This window comes from Eretmochelys imbricata, chromosome 2 (assembly GCF_965152235.1).
Source record: "Eretmochelys imbricata isolate rEreImb1 chromosome 2, rEreImb1.hap1, whole genome shotgun sequence".
Lineage (NCBI taxonomy): Eukaryota > Metazoa > Chordata > Testudines > Cheloniidae > Eretmochelys > Eretmochelys imbricata.
The window spans coordinates 101,506,503-101,531,246 of NC_135573.1; positions in this window are offsets into that span (position 1 = coordinate 101,506,503).

Here is a 24,744-nt window from a genome sequence, read left to right on the forward strand (position 1 = left end):
TTCTGAGGCAGTTTAAGTAAATTTGGGCAATAGGAGTTAAGAAATTGTAAACACGTTCGTCCAGCATATTACAAAAATCACAACAGCCAAAATGTGGGCATATGCGTGTCTCTAAAAGTAATACTTCTGATAACCATTTATATCCCAGACAACACCCACTTCTCAGCTGTGCCAAAATGCATACAAAAAGAAAAGGAATACTTGTGGCACCTTAGAGACTAACACATTTATTTGAGCATAAGCTTTTGTGAGCTACAGCTCACTTCATCGGATGCATGCAGTGGAAAATACAGTGGGGAGATTTTATATACACAGAGAACATGAAACAATGGGTGTTACCATACACACTGTAACGAGAGTGATCGGATAAGTTACAGTGTGTATGGTAACACACACGCTGTAGCTCATGAAAGCTTTTTCTCAAATAAATTTGTTAGTCTCTAAGGTGCCACAAGTACTCCTTTTCTTTTTGTGGATACAGACTAACACGGCTGCTACTTTGAAAAATGCATACAGTGACTGTGATGTGGACAGCTATGTACAAGTGTGACTTGAGTTCACAAAACTATTTTCATAGGCCATTAACTTAAGCCTGCAATCCATGTGACTGATAAGGTAGTTAGACTTCTCAGAGAGCAATAAGCAAAAAAGGAACTTTCTCTTTCATCTGACTTAGATTTGCTCCCATGCAACTTGGTTTTGTGGGCCACATTTGGTTCATAATTATGGTTCACATTTAGAGTAAGATGACTGCAGTGTTACTTGAATTTTTACTGGTTTCAGTGAGAGAAAAATTTGGCCTATGACTTTCAGTACAGTTACTCCAGAAGAGCATTTGGCCCGGAATACTTAGCAAGTGTGCCAGAAACTTAGCTGTTATTGAGATAGTGCAAGGAGAAGGCAAAGCTATTGTGGCAAAAGACCATAAAAACAGCAGGCATTAAGCACTATTTCTTTTAACATTTCCATACACAATCTCTCTCTCTCTCTTTCTCTCTCTCTCTCACACACAATTGTTTTTATGATCATCATATATTGTACACAAATGTGTATTATATATTATGTGTGTGTGATTCCAAATATTAAAAGAAAGTAGACAAGTGTTACTTAATGCTGCTGTTTTTATGGTGTTTGCTATGATGAACTTTCCTTTTCCAGTGTGTATGTAATATAAACAAACTTGCTTTGGGGGCCAAATGTTTAAAAACATTCCATTTGTGATTTAATGGCACTTAGAGACATATTCCTTTGCACAATAAGTACATGTGATTCCTCCTAGAAATAATGGGAGTAATATACACTAAGCCAAAAATATACACAGATTTCAACCATTTGGCATGAGTAAATTCAGCAAAGGAAATGTCACAAGGCAAAATCGGGTTGGGAATGTCTGCATTGGGAAGGGCTGTTCTCTTGTGAGCAAGAAGGTGTCACCTCTATCAGAGCTAGCATGTCATTTGGAAGATGCCCTTTTTGATAGTAGTGGTGCACAGTATTTAAAATGTCATAGTACTAATTAATCTTAAATTCATCTGATTCAAAGTGCGTAGTAGAGGCATGTCTGGGCCTATTGCGGCTTGACTGAGGGTATACAGTCACTGTCAGCATGAGATTCACTGCACCTATGCGTAAGGTAGGTAAAACAAAAATAGAAGCAATCTGGATTTCTAATGATGGCACTGAGCTTTCATTGTCTCTGTACAAGAAAATAGATCCCTGGCGAAGGAAACTGGGGGAATAAATAAATAAAAATAAGCCTTAAGGGGAAAAAATGGAGCTTCAATAAAATAGCACTTTATGGACATTCTGTAAGGTAAATTGCTGATACTAAAAGTTGTATGTATGAAAATTGGAACCCCTATTGTTTACTTATATGTACAAAAAGAAATAGGTCAGTGACTTTGTTTCCATGGTGACTGTTATTGAAATAAAACAAACTGACACCCATGCGGATTTATTTTCCTATTCAGCGCCTTCTTCTAAAAATCACTCTAATCTGAGGTCGCCACTGGATATAAGCATGATGCCAGAAGAGAGCTCTCACAATATGACCTTTTTTGCTGTTCATTAATGGGAAAAAATGTTTTAAAAAATCACATCAAAACAGTTCTGGTTTGTGAGCAGGTGGTGATCCCTGCTACCCCCGCTCCAAAATTGTCAGCACATGTGTCAGTGCTATCTCATTCCCTTCCTGGGGTTTGGCTTTACTAACAGCTGAAACTCCAGCCCAAGCTCGCCCCCCCCCCACCCTCCCCATGTTGGCTGTTTCTAGGATCCTCACTGCTCAGGCCCAGGTTCTAGATTCCAATGACCAGAGGGGCCACTTCCATCCCCCTGTTATGCCCAGAGTTGGTAAATGGGCTGAACTTAGCACAGTAAATCAGGGCTCATTAGCGGAAAGTCATTGGGGTGCTAGCTGGAGAGAGGGGTCCAATTCCCTGTTCCACCACAGACTTCTTGTGTGACCTTGGCTGAGTCACTTAGACAGTCTAGGCCTCCATTCCCCATATGTAAAATGAGAATAATAGCACACGTGTTGTATATTAAAGCTTTGAAAGGGCTCAGGTAACAGGGGCCATATAAGTATCTTTGGTAGATAAAATCTCCCTGCAGGATTCCAGCAGTTCCTAACACAATAGGTATACAAAAGAACTCCATCATCCTGTTACAGGTTCATACCTTTCCCCCAAAGCACATACATTAATTTACATGCCACATACAGGCTTAGGCCTGTATGGATGTGGAAGTGGGGGAAAAGATGTAAGGAACCTCACAGGAGGCAGACTGACTGTGGTCTATGTGCACCCTTTAACACAAGGTCTACATCAGACTAGAGGTCGAACAGGCATTATATTTTTATTTTTCAGAAAGGCACAGGCTAGCTCTACTATAATTATGTTCAGTATTTTCAGCCTGCCATAAGGAGAGAGCTGCAATAGCCTCTCTGGATGGAGATTTGAGAGGTGTCCAGTCTGGCTATGATATTCATGAAGTCCTTATTTGTATGTGTTACTACTGGAATTCGTGTGCAAGAAAAAGCAGTAGGGAAGACAGTAAATGGCTGACATAAAGTATACATGTCTGCAAGAAAATAGAAAACCCCAATAGCAGAGTTTTAACAAGGTGAATTCATTTTCCGCTGCCCTTGTATATGTATGGTGAATTCAGTGACTTTTGTGGGAGTAGAATTGAACTCCAGCTACTTTCCTTTTTCTAACAAGAAAAACTGTTTCCCCTTTAACTTGAATCCTGAGCACACACAGCCATTTAGTGATGCTTTTGGTCAGGAAGAGTTTTATTTGCACCCTTCTTTCTGAAATTATTTTCAGTCAGTTTTGAATAGAAATCTGGATGTAGCAGTAGTAAAAACCCTTCAGAAGTGACAGCTGTTTCTCCTGCTCGCAATTCTGCTGAAAGCAGCCTGGTGTAGACATATATTTTTAACATAAGAAATGGTTCCCACTCAAGACTTTTTGGCTCTCTGACAAACAGTAATGCAGAGTCACTGCTTCTGACAATTGCAAACAGCATATTGTAGACTGCACTACAGAGAACTGCTCACCTTTTTATTTTTAAACAAAAAAGTGATCTTTTTAAGTTCACTGACTAGCAGACTGTGCAACTTAACAATAGACCAACAACAGACCTTTCAGCAAAACATGAACTTTCCAGTCATTCCTTAAATCAAATGCTAAGGAAAACAACTCAGATAAAATACTCCCCCCACCTCCCCTTCCCAGCCTCCGTAAAATGAAAAATTATAGTGTTTCATGTAATGCTACTATTATAACTAACTTCCCTCCCCTCACCATTGTCCCTTGAAAAGGTTTAACTAGTCTATTTTAATTCAGTGGGGCAAAAGCAGATTTCTGTCCTCACCCACCCTAACACATATTAAGTATCTCAGCTTAGTTTGCTGCTTGACCTCAGCCATGCTCTTTCTTAAAGTTGCCTCTGTCTCAGGCATGTGTTTCCTCAGAGGATTCAGCTGCTTATCTCCCCCTTTGATGATCTCTCCCAGCGCCACTGCCACTCATTCACTCCACCATTTTAAAATTCACTTTTGTCATCCCCTGCAGTGATTCCCCGTGCTTCTCTCTCATCTTCGTTTTTAAGGCATTCAGATGAGTGCAATATAACAATGTATATGACTTTGTGATGTCCATGTACAAGAGTGAGTTAACTGAATTACCCACTCAAACTCATTCAGCCCATTGAGTTGCAATTACTTACACCCAAAGGCTGAATACTGTTGATCTTTCCTTATGAAAAGTTCTGTCTTCTGTGCTGCAAGCTCATTTACTCCCTGCCTCTCCCTCCAATTCCCAATGACTATCTACTCCTATGATACAGGGAAATTGTACATTCTGCCATCAGGGGAAATATTTAAGTCTAGATGTCAAAGTTATCAGGAATAGGGAAGATGTTCTTATTAGGGATAGCTTAGGAAAGATTAAATCAGTCCTACCACAATGCCAAGGTATGGATTCAATGACTCACCATAGTCACTAGCAATTCAAAAAATGCTAAGAAAGTACTGAAGTGTTTTCATATAGCATCCTTAAATTCCTACAGTTCTTTAATAGTTCGTTGGTTTTGCCAGAGAAGAAACGACTGTAGCCTAATTCCACCCATTCCCTGTGCCCCTGGTGTCCTGTCAATAACAGCCCCTTCAGGGAACATTTGCCCTCTGATTCCAGTTCCATTTATTATGATACATCTTCCCTATTTCGCAAACACTTTAATATACACATTAAAAACAAATAATTAACACCAAGCCCACCACCACCGGTCCCTTTGGGCAGAGGTTGTTACCACACAGCTAAGTCTTTACTAAAGACTAAGCTGGTTACATAGTCTTTTGAGATAGTTTGGTCTCCTCAACAGGCAACCATACCAGAAGTGACATCTCTTTGTCTCTCTGTCATCTGTCTCTGAGTCTAGCAAACTATCTCTCTCTGCAGAGTCTCCTCTCTTGCTGTGGTATGAACCTCTGGGTGGTTCTCTGTCTCTCTGTTCTGTGATGATCTATGTTGGCTCTCTCTGGCTGTTGTGTCTGCTGGTTCATAAATGTCTCCTAGTCCTTTGGATCACTTGTCCCTCTTGCATAGTCACCTTGTTTGAGCTAGGTTCCACTGCACCCCTCACAACATCTTCAGCCCACTCCTTCTGGTGTCTCTCTAATGGCTGGATTTTCACAGGAGTGTCTGTCTCTGGGGCCAGTAGGTCCTTGGCTGACCTGTCATAGTGTCTACTATCTCTGATTGTCGGACTGCCTTGATCTTGTTGGGATCCACTTTCAGGCCTTCTTCTGTGAGCAGAGACCCAATGTAAGTCACGCTATTTATGTCACACTTTTTTCTGGTTTAGTTTTATAGTCTCGTCTTTGCATCAGTGCAGAAAAGCTTGTAGTTCTCTGTCATGTTCTTGTTCAGCTTTTGAATCATTGCTCCCTTCACCTACAATAAGGATATCATGTGAAATTATTTTTACTTCAGGCAGCCCTTCCAGCACTTTATGGGTCTTCTCTGCAATTTCTCTGGTGCTGGGCTTATTCCCTTCAGCATGCACAGTCATCTGAAGTGACCAAATGGTGTTGCAAAGGTTGTACACATGCTAGACTCTTTATTTAGGGTTATGTGCCAAAATCCATTCCTCACATCAGACTGTCGAGATTCTGGCTTTGGAAAGTTCTGGAAAGATGTCATCAATTGTAGGCAGTGGATAGTGGCATCTTTTTAATGACCAATTCAGTGGCTTTGGGTCTATGCAGATGCGTAATTTGCCTGATGTCCTCTTTACCACCAGCGTGCTACTTACCCAGGCTGTACAGGCCTCTACAGGTACTTTGAAACCCCTGCTCTGCAGGCTTTCAAGCTCTTTGAATACTGAATTACATAGTGCCACTGGAATTTTCCTTCATAGCAAGAACACAGGTTCCACTGTGAAGCCTACTTCCAGTCTCAGCTTTCCTTTGAGACTCCTGTCACCTTTTGAAAACATCTCCATATGGTTTTAGAATTGTCTCTGTTGTCCATGGGACTACCCCTTTTGCTTCTTGCCTGCAGTTATAAAATTCTGATACTGCACCCTAATCAGATCCATGGCTTGTATGACTACAGTCTCCAAGAAGGGTCTGTGGTTCTTACCGTCCACCACCACAAACTTCAGTTAGAGCTGTCTTGTTATTTTTTTGTGTTAGTTACTATGAAGTCACATTTTCCTATGGCAGCATTATATTCTCATTGAACAGTTTAGATTGCGCCTGCTCTCTGTAATGGGTGTGTCTGAGTCCAATTCACCCCAAGGAATCCCATTGGAGGAGGCCCCACTAACCCGCTGAAATTGCACTAGGCCTTTCTCTGTTACTGCACACATGGAGGTTGTTGTTGTCCCTGGTTATTTTCTTGTCCCAACAGCCTGAATGTGATCTGTTCTCAGATTCAAGGAAAGAGTCATGATGTCATCACCACTTCCTGATGTACCGTTCCACTCTTGTACAAGTCTGATTGAAGCTTTCTGGATCTTCCTCTCCTTTTGCACACACTGCTAAAATGATTCAAGTTGCCACATTTCTTGCAATGCTTTCCAACTGTGGGGCACTTCTCCTTTACCTGCTCATGCTGTCTCCCAGAAAAACTGCATCTTACTATGGATATGCAACTCTGGCCACCTGCTTTCCTTTGCGGTTGTCTCACTGCATGAATAGTTGTGACTCGTAAGGCTTTCATCCCTTCTTTTATAGTTTCCCATGAAAACAAAAAAATCATTACAGATAAAGTTTGCAGATGACACAAAAAATTGGAGGAGTGGTAGATAATGAAAAGGACAGATCACTGAAACAGCAATCTGGATCGCTTGGTAAGATGGGTATAAGCAACAATATGCATTTCAATATGACTAAAGGTAAATGTATAGATCTAGGAACAAAAAATGCAGGCCTGTAATGAGGTCTATAAACCACATACTGAACATAGACAGATAGGGGAGGAGAGTCCTTCTTGTTTACAAGTAAGCAGCTTGATCACAACCCCTCGCAGCTGCCAGAGCTGCCAATCATGGAGGCAGGCATCCATAGCTGCAACCAATAAAGGAAATAAGGCCTGCTAAAAAGGGAGGAGGGCAGAGAAGGAAGGGGAGGTAGGAAGGCCTGGAGTAGCAAGCTGGTGACAGCCCTGCTCCAGGCTGCATCCAGGAAAACAGCCAGGAGACTGGCAGAGATGATGAGCCTAGGAAGGGACAGGCTGGCAGGCTTTAAGGAGGGTGAGGGCCCAAAAACTGACTTCACTGACAGCAAACTAAGGGGCCAGTCAGATGAAGCTGAAGCCCCTTGAGAGGGGCCATGACAAGGCTATACTTCCAGGATGGGGATTCTATCCTTAAAGCAGTGACTCTGAAAAAGATTTGGGGGTCCTGGTGTGTAATCAGTTGAATATGAGTTCCCAGTGCAACCCTGTGGCCAAAAGGGCTAATGCAATCCTTGGATGCATAAACAGGGGAATCTCGAGTAGGAGTAGAGAGAATATTTTACCTCTGTATTTGGCACTGGTGTGACTGCCGCCAGAATACTATGTTCAGTTCTGGTGTCCACAATTCAAGAAAGATGTTGATAAATTGGAGAGCGTTCAAAGAGAATGATTAAAGTATTAGAAAACATGCCTTAGGGTGATCAGAGTCAAAGAGCTCAATCTATTTAGCTTAACAAAGAGAAGGTTGAAGGGTGACTTTATTACAGTCTGTAAGAACGTACATGGGGACCAAATATGTAATAAGATCTTCAGTCTAGCAGACAGAAGCTTTATATGATCCAATTGCTTGAAGTTGAAGCTAGACAAACTCAGACTAGAAATATGGCATACATTTCTACCTGTGAGAATAATTAACCATTGGAACAATTTACCAAGGGTTGTGGTGGATTCTCCATCACTGACCATTTTTAAATCAAGACTGAATGTTTTTCTAAAAGATCTGTTCTAGGAATTATTTTTGGGAAGTTCTGTGGCCTGTGTTATACAGGAGGTCAGACTAGATGACCACAGTGGGCCCTTATGACCTTGGAAGACCTAAGATTCTCTAGTGAAAAACCTGTGTTGCTCCACAGATTCATTCTGCTTTGGGGAGGAATAAGTCTGCAGGGCTCCTAGGACTGCTGGGAGCCCGAAACAGTGGTGAGCTTCAGAGTACAGCAGACCGCTCTGCCTTGTTCCCCAATAGATAAAATAACAGTTTTACTTTCAGCCTGTCATCCTCCTGCATAGCCAGATCTGTTTACAGCTCAAACTCCTCCTTTCACTAACTCCATAACGGGGCTAGGTTTGTTTGCAAAATCCAGGGCCCTGGGGGTCTTCAGACCCAGTTCTATGGCTCATGCTGCCAGCTGCTGCACTTCAGAGAACGCACCACTCAGCTTCTGCCACCATGTTTCATTAGCCGTGACTGAAGCCGAAATGTAGGTGAAGCTGAACAAGTGGAACTTTATTACACCCTGTGCACTACTCTGTCCAGGTGGCTGAGTTGCTTCCAGCCTAACTCCACCCATTCCTTTCCCCCCTCAATAACAGCCACTCTAGGCTTCAGGTGCCCTCTGACTCCAGTTCCACTGATCATGGTACAGTAAGTGCTCTTTAAAAGGTTGAGGTGACTTGATTGTGGTCTACAACTACCTGCCTGGGGAAGAAATTTTTGATACTAAACAGATCTTTAATCTAGCAGAAAAAGGCATAATGAAATGCTGTAGCTGGAAGCTGAAGAGAAGCAAATTTAGACTAGAAATAAAGTGTACATTTTTAACAGTATGAGTAATTAACTATTGGAACAACCTATCTTAGAGACAAGGCAGATTCTCCATCATTTGCAGTCTTTATTTCAAGACTAGATATCTTTTGCAGAGATACGCTATAGTTCAAACAGAAGTTATGGGCTCAGTGCAGAAATTATTGGGTGAAATTCTGTGGTCTGGGTTATGCAGGAAGTAAGACTGTATGACAGTAATGTCCCTTTTGGCCTTAAAAATTGCTGAATCTGTGAATTTCTGAGCAGTTCTGAGAAGGAATTATGCCTGACTCAGATATAACCTACTTTCCCATTGTGTTTCACTGGCTGTTAAAGCCATAATGTAATCACAAGGTGTGTACATATATATACGTAGATATATATGCAATAAGTACATATTGGAGATATGTAGGGATATATGTAAGTATAGATCATATGTAAATATACATTCTCCAGGTATTTGATAGCATCAGCATTTCTGAGCAACTTGCGAATATGTCAGTGCTGCTGCTATTGCAGCTCTACATCTCACTAATCCTGTAGTGGCAGGTAGGGCTTATATTTGGAACTGCTGCAGTAAGACACATCACAGGTTTCTCTGTGATAACATAAATAGATATAGTTACTGATATTTGGGAAGTTTTGAGTTTTGGGTATTTAGTTTTTGTTCTCTCCCCCCATCAAGGCACTCCAGACTCTTCCCAAACAATTAACACACAAATCGTAATAATAAACAAAACAAAAATGTGTAAATATAATAAAACATGCAGCATAGGAAGGGCATCATGAGAAAAGTGGGCGAGGGTTTCTTTTCATGATTTAAAATGGCTGTTTCTGCTGCTTTTATTATCTAAAATAGTTCCACAAGGATTGACTGCCGTTTTAGATAGTAGGCCAGATTGTGAAACCTTTCCTCACCTTAATGAGCAGTTCTTCAGCTGAGTCATTCCAATCTGGACCATGATAAACAGGGTTAAGTTAGGGAATCCTGTACCTGCAAACCATTTCATAGAAAGATCCAGAGCTTCAGGACTTCAACCAGCTTGGACCCAGTTTTGCCATTTTATTTCAAGTCTATCTTGACAATGTGATGACTTCTCTGTGTGCCTTCCACTGCGCCCCGCCCCCCCTTTGATATGCCCTGTCCCTTCTCTGACTTGGCTTTGAGAGCAGTGTGTTAAATGAAACACTGGAGGAGACAGACTAAAATGATGCATTATCCTGGAACAGGATCCCTGGAAATAAATCTAGAATTATGTTTTATAGCAGAATCGTAGGTTAGCTGCCCTGTGTTATGACTGATAGTGATGATTTAAATATAATCATAGAAATACTCAGTTAGAACATGAAGCCTAAGGCAAGGAATTAAACCATTTAGCCTGGATACCATGCAGTGAATGGAAGCCAAACATTTACATTGTAGTCCATATAGTCTTTACAAATTGAAGCTGTAGCCCTCAAATCTCCCCAAGGCAGCTCTTCTCTCACATAACCACATCACAAAACTTCCCAAGACCTCTTGTTCTTTCCTTGCCCATCCATTGTGAACTCCCTTTTTGACACCACTCCATTATTTCCGCTTTGTACTGAGCCTGGCTGTCACCTCTGTCCTTAAATACAAGCAGTAACAATAGGTGCAAATACACCTGGTGACTATTTGTTGCCATGCTCTGGAATTTCTGTTTCAAACTGTATTGTCAGCGGGCATCACACATAAAAGTCTGAACCGCAGTGCCAAGTACCAGGATATTGGGAGTTCTGGACCTCCTTCAAATCTCTCCTGAAATCCCAACTTTTCCCACAACCCTTCAGTCAACAACCCAGCAATTTTCTCTCTCTTAAAAAATAAAAATAAGCCAAAAGAAGAACTATCTCAGTGTGTGTTATCCCTGACAACTCTCTAAAATGGCTTTTTGGTTTTGTTTTTTTAAGACTGGATTCTACAGTTAAGCCCAGTGGCAAGTAGGAAAGTTCCTGCGTAGATCTCATACCAAAGCTCCTCTTAAAAAGCTTTGCTCTTGTATGTGATTTTCTTATATGAATGGATTTTTTAAAAGATCCAATACACTATATAGCACCTTCCATCTGAGGATCTTGGCATGTTTTACAAACACTATTTAATCTAGCAATACCCTTCTGAAGTAGGTCTAACTACATCCTTTTTTCAGATGAAGAAACTGAAGCAGAGAGATGATAAATAACTTGCACAGGTCACACAGAACATCAGTGGCAGAGCCAGAAAGAGTATTTTTTTCTTGACCTCCAGTAAATGCTTTAATCAGAACAACATCCTTCCCTACATTTAAGTGTACTTCCAGTAAAAAGCAGAAGATGATGAACTCTGTTTTGAGTTAAAAATATACTTTTATTCATAGAGAGTGGCTATGATGGTTTTGTTTGAAATGACTAAACTACTGAAAGCAGACTTGTTTTCTCTCTTTCCCCCTGATAGATTTCATGAGGGAATCCAAACCAAATGTACTAAATGCAGAGAGGTTTACAGCAACAATATTTTGTTTCTTGTGAGACCAGTCTGAAAGAATCATATATAAAGGGAGACTTTCTTTTCTCAGAAACAGGCAATGAAAGCTCTACAGTTGTTTAAAATTGTGCAATTTTTGTTCGAAAAAGTGTATCACTGAGATGAAACCAACCACAAATGTATGGTTTAACCTTTTAAGTAACATATCTGAATTTGGGAGACATCACATTCCGTATCGTCCGTGGAAAGGCTTTTTGGACAAAGGCCATAGCTATTAATCAGGTAGTGACAGGATCTTTTCAGGTAAGGCCAGGTCTATGCTAGAAACTTTTACTGAAATAGCAATGTCCATTAGGGGTGTCATTTTGTGTGTGGCTATGTCTACGCTGTGAACTAGGGATGCGCTTCCCCTGCTTGGGTACACAGACTCGGCACTTGATCTCATTGAACGAGTGTGAGTATAAATAGCAGTGTAGCCACACTAGCACAAGTAGTGGCAGCAGAAGCACAGCTGAGCCATGCCGAGCATATACCCACTGGTTTCAAGTGGGTTTGAACTCACGGCCGCCACTACTCACACTAGCTCAATGAGAGCTAGCATGAATATGTGTGTACAAACTGGGGAATCACACCCCTAGCTCATAGTGTAGATGTAGCCTATGTGTGTGTGAGAGAGAGAGACGTTTCTGCACCTGCAAAAGCTTTAGGGTAGATGCAGTTATACCAGCCAAAGCTCTTTGTTGGTGGCATAAGTTGCATCTACACTAGGAGAGTTTGCTGGTATAGTTATCCTGATATAGCTATGCCGACAACCATTTTCTAGAGTAGACTAGGCTTAAAGTTCCTTGTGCTATTGTCCTATTAGGTCTCACAAATTCAGCAGGATCAGGCTGGCTTGGATGGGAAAATTCCAAGAAACAGCTGGAGGAAGCAGTGCTAAAGATTTAGGTGATATTGAACCAGTGCCCCAGTGACGTGTTGAGAAGGACTTAAGGGCACTTTCAGGAGCCCTTTGTGAAAATTCTACCAAAATGAAAGTTGGGACGATTTCCCTGTTTCTAGATACTAGATACTCTCCCATATTCATATTGCTAAATCAAGGCACTTGAGACAATTTATCCCTGGGGGGTTTATAAAAATATTTCTGCTGAACAATTTTGTTGCATTTGGAAGAGAGCAGATGGTACCAAATGCAAGGTACTTTCAAAACACTTCTTTGGGGAAGAAACCCTAAGATCTGCAAACAAGGATAAGACCCATTGTTATGGATCTGCAGCTTGGTCCTGCAAAGAAGAACCCTAGATTCAAAACAGTGTCTACAACCTTATTTCAGATTATACCCTTATATTATGAATATGCGTCCAGGACTCTGTGGAAGTGCATGCTATATATCCTTCAGAAAGATGTAGCAGGCACTGCGCCTTGCGCTGACTCTGTTCCTGTTCCTGTTCTGGAATGGGATGTGTAGCAGCCCCAATGGCACTAGAATCTTATTACTTGTACTTAAGGGTCCAAGGGCTGTAAGTGCAGCTGATCCTTGTTCAAAATGGCAAGTAAAAGCAGACTCTTTGGTCCCCATAGCCTTCCGAGCACCCATAAGGGCCAGCCACAAACTGGCACAAAGACTGATATTTATGTTTGGCTCATCATTCAGCTTGAACTGTGAACCCAGATGGAACAATTTCACTTTGTGTTTCCCATGAACTAGCATGGTGCTAGGGAAAGGGGCTTCCAACACCGCAGGGAAAGATTTACATTTTAATTATATTAGATTTTGTAAAACATAACTTTAACAAAAACAAAGCTTCGGATCTAAGGTACTTAATCCCCTCAATCTCGTTATTCAAACAGAGAATGGAAAATATTAAATAGATCTTAAAGATGGGCCAACCTGTGAATATCAGATTTGGATCTGAGTTTTCTCACAGTTCAAGGTTATTCAAGTACGGGATTTTGGCTTGAACAATATTTGATGTTACAGCTAACTTTACATCTTGGATTAAGCAAAATGGTCTTTGCAGTCAGATTATGAGAGAGTCTTTATCTTTCCGAAAGACATGCAGCAGTCATTCAGCTGAAATGCTGACTAACCTAAGGAGATATTTCAGAGAACTTTCTCTCAGGTATATGGGCTAAACACTTTATCGAGGAGATTGCAAAATAAGCAGGGCCAACTTGCAGTAACTTTGCTTGTGTGTGACAGGTATCATATTAAATAACAAAACGTGGGTGGAAAAGTGGAAGCTGACAGTTGTATTGTTTGAATGACATTAATGTATTAGCATAAAGCGTTGAGTGAGTCAACACTATTAACTGCAATGCATTATGTCCATCTTACAGTCATATGATAAAAAAGGAATGCTGTTTATAGCACACACACAAATGACTTGTCCTGGTATTACTGGAAAACTCACAGCCCCAAAGACATGACTGTAATTTCCCTAGCAAAGGAACAAAAATATGACACTGGCCTTTCCTGACCCTAGAAGTTGAGTCTGTTGGCTAAAAGTTGACCTACTTTGCATTTTCCGTTTTTTCCACTTTTTAAACTAATTGATGTTTTATTTTGTGACTATTATCCTTTTTTGCTTCAAGTAATAGCGTTAGAGTAAAGGTGGAGTTTTCTAGCACACAGGGAGAAAAGTGGGGAAAGACTTATGCTTTTGCAAGTTTATGGTGTATTTACACCCTGTATTTACTTACTAGTTTATTCCTTTGTATACCCTGGAAGAGAACAAATCCCATTTATACTGATCACAAATGCTGGTGAGTTGTAATATCTTATGAGTGAGCCCTTAAATAACAATTATAATTATTTATTAATTATTTGTATTTCCATAGTACCTAAGTGTGCAAGACCCCATTGTGCTAGGGACTGTACAAACACAGATCAGATGCTGAATAATTATTTATTATTATTTCATCTGTAGATTTCAAAGCACTTTACAAGGGAAGAAAACTCCCATTATCCATGTTTTATACAGATGAGAAAACTCAGGCACAGAGGTGAAGTGACTGGTCCAAGATCAGATGCAGGCGGAGCCAGGAATAGACCCCATCTAGAGCCCTAGCCACTGGATGACACTGCCTCTCAACAGAAGGACATTACATCATTCACTATTAGAAAGTTGACATTTGAACATAAAAACAGTGCAAACTTTCAAACTAGTAAGAGGGATGTTGTCTAGGTGCAGGCATAGAAACCAAGAAGTTCTGGGTTCTAATGTCATCTCATATCAGTGGCCCTCTCTCTGTAAAATTGGGGTGATAATATTTCATACCATAATATTTCACACCTATGATGAGGTGAGTTTCCTTGTGAGGAGCTAGAACATCTTTGTGTTTTTATACCAATGGGTCTGTTTTATCATGCAATCCGTGTAGGTTAGAAGCTCTGGGAATAAAGTAGATTTAAGGAATCAAAATCTGGCCACCAGTTCAGCACTTACATGCAACAGAGATGGTGCAAAGGGGCCAATAAAAGGACTCCACATCCTACCCCTCACAGCCACTGGCTTGATAGGATGGTAACCAAGAAAGATGATTCCACTGGAGGCCACTATCAGCCAGTACAAGTTAGAGTATCCACAAGTCTGCTCTAGCTGTGCCTAGAGGCTGAATCGACTACTGGCTTCCCCCCAAAACTGGGATTGTATAAAACTTGCATATAGCCACCTCCCCACCACGCCTCAGGAATGGCAACAAGTGCAGCTCAGCTGGACCCAAGAGTCAGGGCCAGAAAGTAGACTTATTCTAGCCTAATTACAGTGTACTCTGCTACTTTGCAGGGATGTTGTAATTCCTTAAAGAGAGATTATGATACCTTTCTCGTGCTCTGGAGTGCCTTATTCTGTAATAACCCATTTGAATAGGACTATTTGAGTAGTAAGCTACTACTCATGAGTGTAAGTAAGGGTGCCAAAATCTGGCCCTTAATGTATGTTAAATGCATCGAAGGCAAAAAGTACTGCATAAATGCAAGGTTGGGACGCCCATACCGCTGTGTAGGCTTGGAAAAAAACTTCCACTTCTGAAGATACACAATACCTACTTTCATGTATCAGACTAGGATCGAATCCTTTAAATTACAAGTGAATGTAGATCTTGTGTTCACCAGCTGTCTCACTTTCCAAGTTGAAGTGAGTTTGGTGGTCTCATCCTGCACCCTGTTTGTACAAATTAGAAACAGAGCTCACAACTAGTCTGAGTTTGCAGCTGAAAAAGATGTTCCACTCCCGGGAGGTACTGAAAACCCTCAAATGTTTTGCAGTTCTGCAGCTAACACAAAGCTAACCACAACTCTCATTCACATATTTAAATTCAGTTGCTGCTAATACATTCTTGCTGACCAGTGGGGACAAAGATTCTTTTCCTCCTCAGAATCATGTTTTAAATCCAGGTTATCTGTAGATTATTGGGAGAGGAAAGGGATTTGCCTAAAGCACGACTTGGCTAGTGTGGCCCCCCTAAAAAGATCCTTGTGCGTGCTAGAACTGGGCTAGCAGCAGTCAGACCTAGTACTTCGCTAGGAACAACTATGTTTTAAGCGTGATCATTGCTTATGTTGTTTTAACTGTTCTGTGGACAGTGAATTAGCAACCAGGCCTTCAACACGAGAAGCTGAATGGGAGCTGTTCTTGCACTGACTGGACGGATTATCGGCGCATGGGTCAACCTGTGGGACTAGCAGATTGATAGAGTTATCTGCTAGAATGCAGGAGGAATGGCTTGAATCCTCACCCTTCCCCTGCTAAGAGAAAGAGCCATTTATATGGTGCTACAAGGAAAGCTGCTGGTATGAGAATGGGCAGAAGTTAAGCAGGAGTGAATATAGGGAGGCAAGCTTGTGTAAAATCAGTGTAGTTCCACTAAAGTCAATGGAGCTATTCTAATTTACAACACCTGGGGATCTGTCTCAAGGCGTTCTGAGCTTTTCTCTGTAGGTTGTGTAGATGGGAGAGGAGTTGAATGGCTATTAATAATCCTGGACTCCCCCCAGAGATACAGGCAAGACTTCAGCAAGAGAATAAAACTGCAAATAGTGACAGGACAGTATGGAGCATGCTCCCACAACCAGGGATAGGAGCTACAGATATGTGTGCTTAAAGGTTTGTTTGGAGGACAGAAAAAAAACAATAAAGAAGAGATGGACTATGGCAGGGAAGGTGATGGTCAGAAAGGATGAGAGCCCTCTGTGTTGACTTGGTATATGCAGGATTAATTATAGTTACCGTGCCAAATACCCCACTCCCGGAGGAGATCTATGCAACCGTCATCACACTAGAAAAAGCTGGTCTGATCTGCTCTTTCTGCTCAGAGACTCTGAAAACAGGGTTGTTTTAGTTGCACTGGTGGAGTTGTGTGAAAAGTGTATAAAGTTCCTGCCTCCTGTTTTTGTGGCCCCAATCAGCACCGTTCATTCCACTTTTCCAGAAGTTCTCAATTTTCCCACAGTTTTTTTTTTTAAACAGACGATTAAATAACCATAGCTACATTCTCTCTGGGATCACTTCACTCTGTTCAGTCTGAGTACTCTTTCTGTTCAGAAAATGCTCAGTCTTTGCTCTTGTGGTTAGTGACATCAGCAGAATCTGTCAAGGGAATTACAGCCTTGTATTCACTCCAGAGCCATTGCTAATCCAGTGTATCCTATATTTCCTGGTTAGAATGGTCTAAAATAGAAGATAATGGAGTAGTGTTGTAGTATCTCTGAATTGACAGATCTTATGATTTGCTATGTGATATGGATCAGTGGGGAGACAGGAAGGACTGCTCCAAGGAGAGCACAGCAATGTACTGCCCCTTACACTGGGCTGATCCTACAGCCACAATGTAGCCCTACATGGACTCTTCCAAAAACTAGCATTGCCTGGAAGCTGCACAAGTCTTTTATGCCTGATTTAAATACTCCTTTTCCCTTTTAAAAATAAAAAGGAAATGAAAACGCAAAAATGAATCAGTGTAACATTAAGGTTTCAAGATCAAGTACAGTAAAAATCAGGAAATCCCAAAAGTCTGGTTTGCTCTGGTAATGTTAACTCAGCCATACTGGTCCCATATAGTATTTTCTGCACCTCTTCCACTTGTTAAAAGTAAATGTTAACATTTTTTTCTTTACTAATGTATAATACTGTGAAATACACAGGATATTCAGTGTGGCTGATTTAATGCTGCAGGGGCACTATGCATGACCTCCCAACTCTTACTTTGCAGTAGCACTAATTTTTTGCATGTGAGGATTTTACATTTGAGGATGTACTTGTTTGGAATCTGACAAGTGACACTTTGTTTTCAGTTTGCACTAACAAGCAGTTCCTTTATTATCAAAGAACGCTTCAGAAAATCATCTTAGAGAATGCATATGAAAGCACAGAACAAGCGTCTTTCATCCTACTTCATGCTGGAGAGAAAAGTGTAGTGTTTCTAGAAAATATTCTGTTTTGGCACCATTTGAAAAGAAAGGTTAATTAAAACTATGATTTTTCTCATGTAGAGAAATATTCAGATAGAGTTTTAGGCATATGTATCCAGTTGAATGCCTTGAAAAATGCGGATAGATTTTGCTTCAGTCTGCCAGTGTTTTTAACAACTATAAAAAAGAAGTGGGAATAGGGGAGACATTTGACGATTTAGTTGGGGATTAGTCCTGCTCTGAGCAGGGGGTTGGACTAGATGACCTCCTGAGGTCCCTTCCAACCCTGATATTCTATGATTCTATGATTCTATTTGGAAGCAACCTTAGCACTAAGATAAATGTAACCTACCACTATGTGAATGAATGGTTAAAGCCTTATGTTGCAATGGTAGCAAGTTCACATTCTGGGTTTGTCTATGTTGCAAGTGAAGGTTTGATTGTAGCACAGGTAGGCATACCCATGTTAGCTTTAAGCTAGCTAACATGGGCAACAATAGTAGTGTAGGTGTGGTGGCAGGAGCTTCAGCATGGACTAGCAACAAGAGTATGTACCCAGGCTTCCTGGCCTGGGAGAATTGTGGTTTTGCACTTGCCATTATAAACACAAAACAAAAACAAAAAAAGAAAGAAGATACTAAATGCATGATTAGTCTGGCTTGCTAGAGCACATGTCCCTAGCTATGTTCCTCAATTTGGAGTGTCCTGATAAGATCACACTACATCTCACAGAACAGTGAGAGGCAGAGACAGTGCATGAAACTCTTGAGTATCTTTTAGAAATGCCATGGAAGGCACACTATATATGAATGTGTGATACTAAAGGAGAGTGCCTAATGGGGAGAAAAAGTCTGTGGGAGTTGTTTCTTATTTCAGGAAGTTAATCCAACAAAATACTGGAGTAGAAATAGTACATCCTGTGATGAGGTGACAGCCCATTATGGACTGGAAAGGGGTTAATAGTGAAGTAGTTCGGATGGTGGTGCAATCAATGTACCTAATTAGTTGTTTCTCAGTCGGGGGGTAGGACTAGGAGGCGTCAGGTGATAACTTAATGGATATCTGCTCCCCATAGATGGGGAGAGCTCATTCTGAAAGGGAGGAACTACAGGGTACAGAGGGACTACAATGAAAGGGCCTGAGCTAGAGCCTGCAAGAGAGCAGAGACTCAAATGACACATTCTGAAAGGCCAGTGATGAAATGGGGAAGGGGAATTTCACACATGGCTCTAAATAATACCACTTTCGATATTGTGGATCATACAGTAGTTTAAAGTAATGTAAAAGAAAAGAAGATTCGTTATCTTTTTCCTACAAGTTGGCTATTGGCTTTTGGCATGTAGAACACTTCTGCAATGTTTCAGAGAATGGTAAGAAAGTGTTGGAACTGCTGAACAAATTCATCCTGGTCTATAATGATGAAATTGTGATATATTTTTGGAGTAGTTGAGAGATCTAAACGAGATGTTTAGGAACATTTTGTGTGGAAGTCTGACTGAAAATTGAGGAATAAGTCTGACTGAGGTGACTTATTTGTAATATTGGATAAGAAGTGGTTAGATCAGATAGGAACTGTCTAAGGTAGAGGCTAAATCAACCAATGAGAGCTTCCCTAGGGACAGTGGGTATTATTAACATTTGCCTGATGGCAACTATTGCATCATCCCAGCCCCACTGACTAACTTCTATACAGAAACACCAGTGTTATCTGTCAGGGAGGATATTTGAGGTGGTCATTGACCATAATACCCTGTCGCGATTATATCATTGTGCATGGCATGAATGCCAAAATGTGGTGTAGCTCTCAAACAATATTCATTTCAGTTTCCTCACCATAGTTACACCAAGAATGCTAATGCAGATGGTCTGTTTAGGAAAAAAGACAATAAACTGATGCCAAGGAGGAGGAAGTGGGATAAACCTAGTCTCTGCATGTTAATATTCTAGAGGTGTCATTGGAAGTCACTGGTACATATTAAGAATGTCTTCCTATATTCTCTTCATTAGCTGGCAAAGTTTAATAATAAGGATATTGTCTTAAAAAGTTTAAGAATAAGGATATGGGATGGTGAACAAGAACTAAACACTTAGGCCAAAATTTTCAAATTTAGGTGTCTAAAATTAGACACTGTGGGATTAATTTTGTGGCTGCAGTAAGGTTACAAAAAATCTCCCTTGTAGTTTGCATCGCATGCACTAGTCTTCAAGTCCCCTCCTTTTAGATGAAAGTCACTATATACATGTAGGGGATTATGTGATTATACTTACACTTCATGAGGACTAGAGCTCATACATTAATATTTATGCAGTCTTTTTGTGGACCCCAGTTGGCTTGGAGTTGCATGCATGCACATGATGGGACAACTGGGCCTCTGAATTACTGAAGTAGATCCTTTTCTGTGATGTTACATGCATTCCTCTTGGACAGCCAAACACTACATCCTTATTTGCAGTCAAAAGGCATTTTCCCTGAATAGGGGCTGCAGAATTTAGTTTTCTTTTTTACTGTGGAAGTTTTCAAAAATCAGTAAGAAACCCGATCCTGCAGCCTTACTCAGGCAAAACACATCAATAAAGAACATAAAGGCCCACAACTGGATGTAGTCTGTACTACAATGGAAATCATAAAAATAGACTTTGTCATCAACACAGTTATGTTCCTGATTCTAGACAATACAGATAAATATGGCACTTTTCCTTTAAAAGTTCTTTAATGGAGCTCCCAGTGGGTGCAGGTGATGACTGCCTCCTTAAGGAATCTCAAGAATTTCCTAGCATTTGCAATAGCCTGTGAGATAAACAAGAGGAATTCTGGGAAGAATATGAAAATGAGATGAACACACATAGCTGCAGGGTTCCATTGTTGATCTGCATTTAGAGGATCTTAGATTTGTTTCTGTGGCAGAAGGAAACCTCTGTCTATATGGGGTAGTGTTGTGCTTGAAAAGATCCTCCTGATTGGGGAGATATAGGGCCCTCATAAATCCTTATCCCTGCTGAGAAGAGGATAGTCTCCTTAAAACTGCACACTGTGTTTGTCTTTCTTCCAGGAGGTTTTGGGGTAAATTTTCATTTTGATGCTCAAAGATTTATACTAATAGAAATTGCAGATGTAAATCCCCCACACTTCGAGATGGGGAAGAATTTACCGCTTACTTTCAGTACATTATATTTCTTTCTCCTGACTAAAGTGATTTTATGAACATAATGCAGGCAGCAGGGCAATACTTCATAAGCCAGATGTTTATTGACCTTTGTGACCGCTCCAAGTGTTTTCCTCCTCATTGTTTGTGATATGAACATAACAGATAACATCTGAAGTAATGTGGGAAACAGAGGTCTACAAATGCAGTCACTTTTGGCACTTGTTTCAGATCGTTTTGATTTCCACTGGTTTTGTTTACTTAACAGAAGAATGAAGGAGGAGGGAAACAAAAAATGCATTAATTGCAGTAGGTTTCCAAGACTCCTTGGTGGATGCAATGAATGAGCATTGAAAATAGAATGAACTGCAAACAATGGCTCAATAATCCTGATTCTGCAGGAAAACTTGTTTAGCAAAGCAGATGCTGTGATGCATGGCTGCTACTTTTTAGTACTTATGATTCAGTATTGTATCTTGGCCATTGTCATTTAAAGATATTGAATCACAAGTAATCATTCTGCACTTTGGACTCAGAGAGCCAAATAAATGTGTAATGCCTCTGAAGTTAAAGGGATGAATCTCTTGTTATGGCTTGCCCATTGGGAGTCACTGATGTATATGGATCTAGAATGAAACTCCCCACAGACAGAGTTAAGATGCCATGCAGTAACTGCACCCAGAAAGTCATTAAGGGTATTATTTGGGTTAAAACACTTTCCTTTCTCCAGCAGCTGAAGTGCTGAGGTTCCTTTGTATTGCAAAGCATCAGCAGGCACACCTGTCTGAGTCATGCAGTCCATGAGCAGCCTTAGAATAGGGATTTCTCAACTGTAAATCCCAGGGACAAATGTTGGAATAAGGTACTAAGTGAAATGGTGAATTTTGACTGAGACCCTAGAGAGACAGAGGCACAAGGCAGCAGTTTGCAAGTTCATAGCAGAGGTACTTGATCTGAGACTTCTGCAGGAGAGTATTGCCTGTGTGCTGTCTGTCCCCATCTCTGTCCAAGGAAACAGGACTTTTTGTTTAAAAAAGAAAGGTATATATTACACTAATAAAATACCTGGCTCTGTGTCACTGATTTCTGCTCCACATGGGAAAACTGACTTGTAAAGCCCCAAATTCTGCTACTGCTTGGCAAAGAGGCAACACTAAATAGTTAAGTACTTATACAGTCCTCGCAGTCATATTATCTGAATGCTTCACAGTCACTAATGAAGTTTGTCTTCTCAACACCCCTGTATTTTACAATTGAGGAACTAAAGCTCAGGATGGATTAAGTGACTTGCCCAAGGATACACAGGGATACACGTCAAGGAAGCCTGTGGCTGAAAAAAGAAGAACTGAACCCAAGTATCCTGAGTCCTAGTCCAATGCCCTATTCCTTAGGCCATACTTCCTTCCCATCTGACAAACTACTTTCAAAAATTCATACAGAAAAATTTAGCTATTTAAACCCAGATTTTCAAAAGTGGCTTCCAATATGGACCCACTAAATTTAACCTTCCTCTTCCGCAGACACTACAGACACTATGCATGAAATCCTGGCTTCATTGAAGTCAATGGGAATTTTGCCATTGACTTCACTACTGCCAGGATTTCACCTATGTGCACAAAAAAGACAGTTACTTACTTGTATTGTAACTGTTGTTCTTAGAGATATGGGTAAAGATGTGTATTCCACTCAGGTGTACTTGTATCCGGTGCACCAAAACTGAAGAACTTTACTTAGCAGTACGCATCAGAGCGATGCTTGCATCCTCTGGCCTTTGTATCCCCTCCCACGGCTATATAGGGATGGTGCCACTCCTATCACTCTTAGTTCCTTCACACTTGAATCAAACGCGGGAGACTCCAATACAAAGAGGATGGCGGGTGGGTCGTGGAATAATATCTGCACCCACATCTTGAAGAACAATAGTTACAATGCAGGCAAGTAACCGCCTTTTTTTTCTTCAAGTGGTTGCAGACATGTATTCCACTCAGGTGATGCACAAGCAGTTTTAGTAGGCGGTGGGGCTCAAAGTCTACTTCAACAATGACGGCAGAACTGCCTTCCCAAAGTTTGCATCTGAGCTAGATGCTGCAGTAATAGCATAATATTTGGTAAGAGTATGCACTGAAGACCATGTAGCAGTGCTGCAAATGTCCAATATTGAAACACTGTTGAGAAATGCAGTCAGTGTTGCTTGGGCTCTTGTTGAAAGAACCTATAATGTCCACGGAGGTGCAGTCTGACCTACTCCATAAGCCATGGTTATATACAAAATTATCCACCTGGAGTGTATTTGCATGGAGATTGGCTGACCTATCATCTGATCTGCACAGGAGACAAAAAGTTGAGGTGATGAACAAAATGGTTTAGTCTTTTCCAGATAGAATGCCCAACACCAGCTGCTCATCCACATTTGAGTGCAGCTTAGGAAAGAATATAGGCAAGTAAATAACCTGGTTAAGATGAAACCACATTGGACAAAAACTTTGGATGTGGTCTTAAGGACACTTTGGCTTTGAAGAACTGAGTATATGGAGATTCTGCCATTAAGGCTTGTAATTCTCTGACTCTTCTTGCAGATATTATAGCCACAAGCAAGGCTGTCTTCTGGGAGAGGAGAGACAATGAACAGTTTGCTATTGGCTCCAATGAAGGACCCCTGAGGTCGGCCAGTACAGTATTTAGGTCCCACAATGGGATCATTTCCTTAACAGGTGGGAACAGGCAGTTAATGCCTTTCAGAAATCTCACTACCATGCAGTTTGAGAAAATTGACTTTCCTTGGATTGGGGGATAGAACACCAAGATCGCTACCAATGAACTAACAGCCAGACTCGAGCACCTCAAATGACACAGGTAGTCCAAAATGTCCTGAACTTGAGCCAACATGGGTTGAATTCCCTTAGCTATTGGTCAAACTGAAAAATGCTTCCAGTTCACCAAATAAGTAGACCTATTAGATGTCTTTTTTATTATTAAGCAGGATCCTCTGAACTTCTTCTAAGCATTGCCTGTCCTCCTCATCTAGCCATGTACCATCTATGCCATGAGATGTAGATTGTTCAGTGCTTGATGAAGAAACTGGCTATGATGCTGAGTCAGCAGGTTGGGGAGGAGAGGAAGCAATTTAGGCAGTTGAAAAGACAGACTGAGAAGGTCGGAGAACCAACTTTGTCTTGACCAACCGGGCACTACAAGTCTGGCATGGTCCAACTTCAGTTTGAGGATAACCTGAGGGATGGGGGAAAGGCATACACCAGGTCCACTCTCCAGTTCAGATGAAAGACAGCAGTTAGAGACCCTGGGCTGAGTCCTGCTCAGGAAAAACACTGATGGCACTTCTTGGTTTCTTTATTGCAAATAGGTTGACCAATGCAATGTCCCATTCCCTAAAAATGGACTTCACCATGCTGCTTTTGTGGTTGTCAGAGAAAATCCTGCTGAGATGGTCAGCCGTCTGGTTTTGAGAGCCCAGTCAGCATGTGGCTGTGATTATGATATCTTCGTTGATGCAGAAGTGCCAAAACTTTATTGCTTCCTGACAAAGCTGGTTGGAGCAGGCTCTTCCCTGCTTGTTCACATAATACTTTGTGGTGACATTGTTGGTGAGTATGTGAACTGCTGCTCCCAGATCTGATCCTGTAAGGCAAGACACAGATTGTAAATGTCTCGAAGCTCCAATACGTTGATATGACATGATGCTTCTTGCTCCAACCACAAACCCTGAACCATTAACATTCCTAAATGCACTCCCCCACCTATTGTTGAGGCATTGGTGACTACAGTTCTGGTTGGTGGAGTATGGACAAAGGGAACACCCTGTCACACATCGTTCTGTTCTGCCTACCACTGCAGAGAGTCCAGTATCGCTGGAGGTACTTGGACAAGACTGTCCAATGACTGGCAGCTCAGACAATACACCAACTTCAGCCATGACT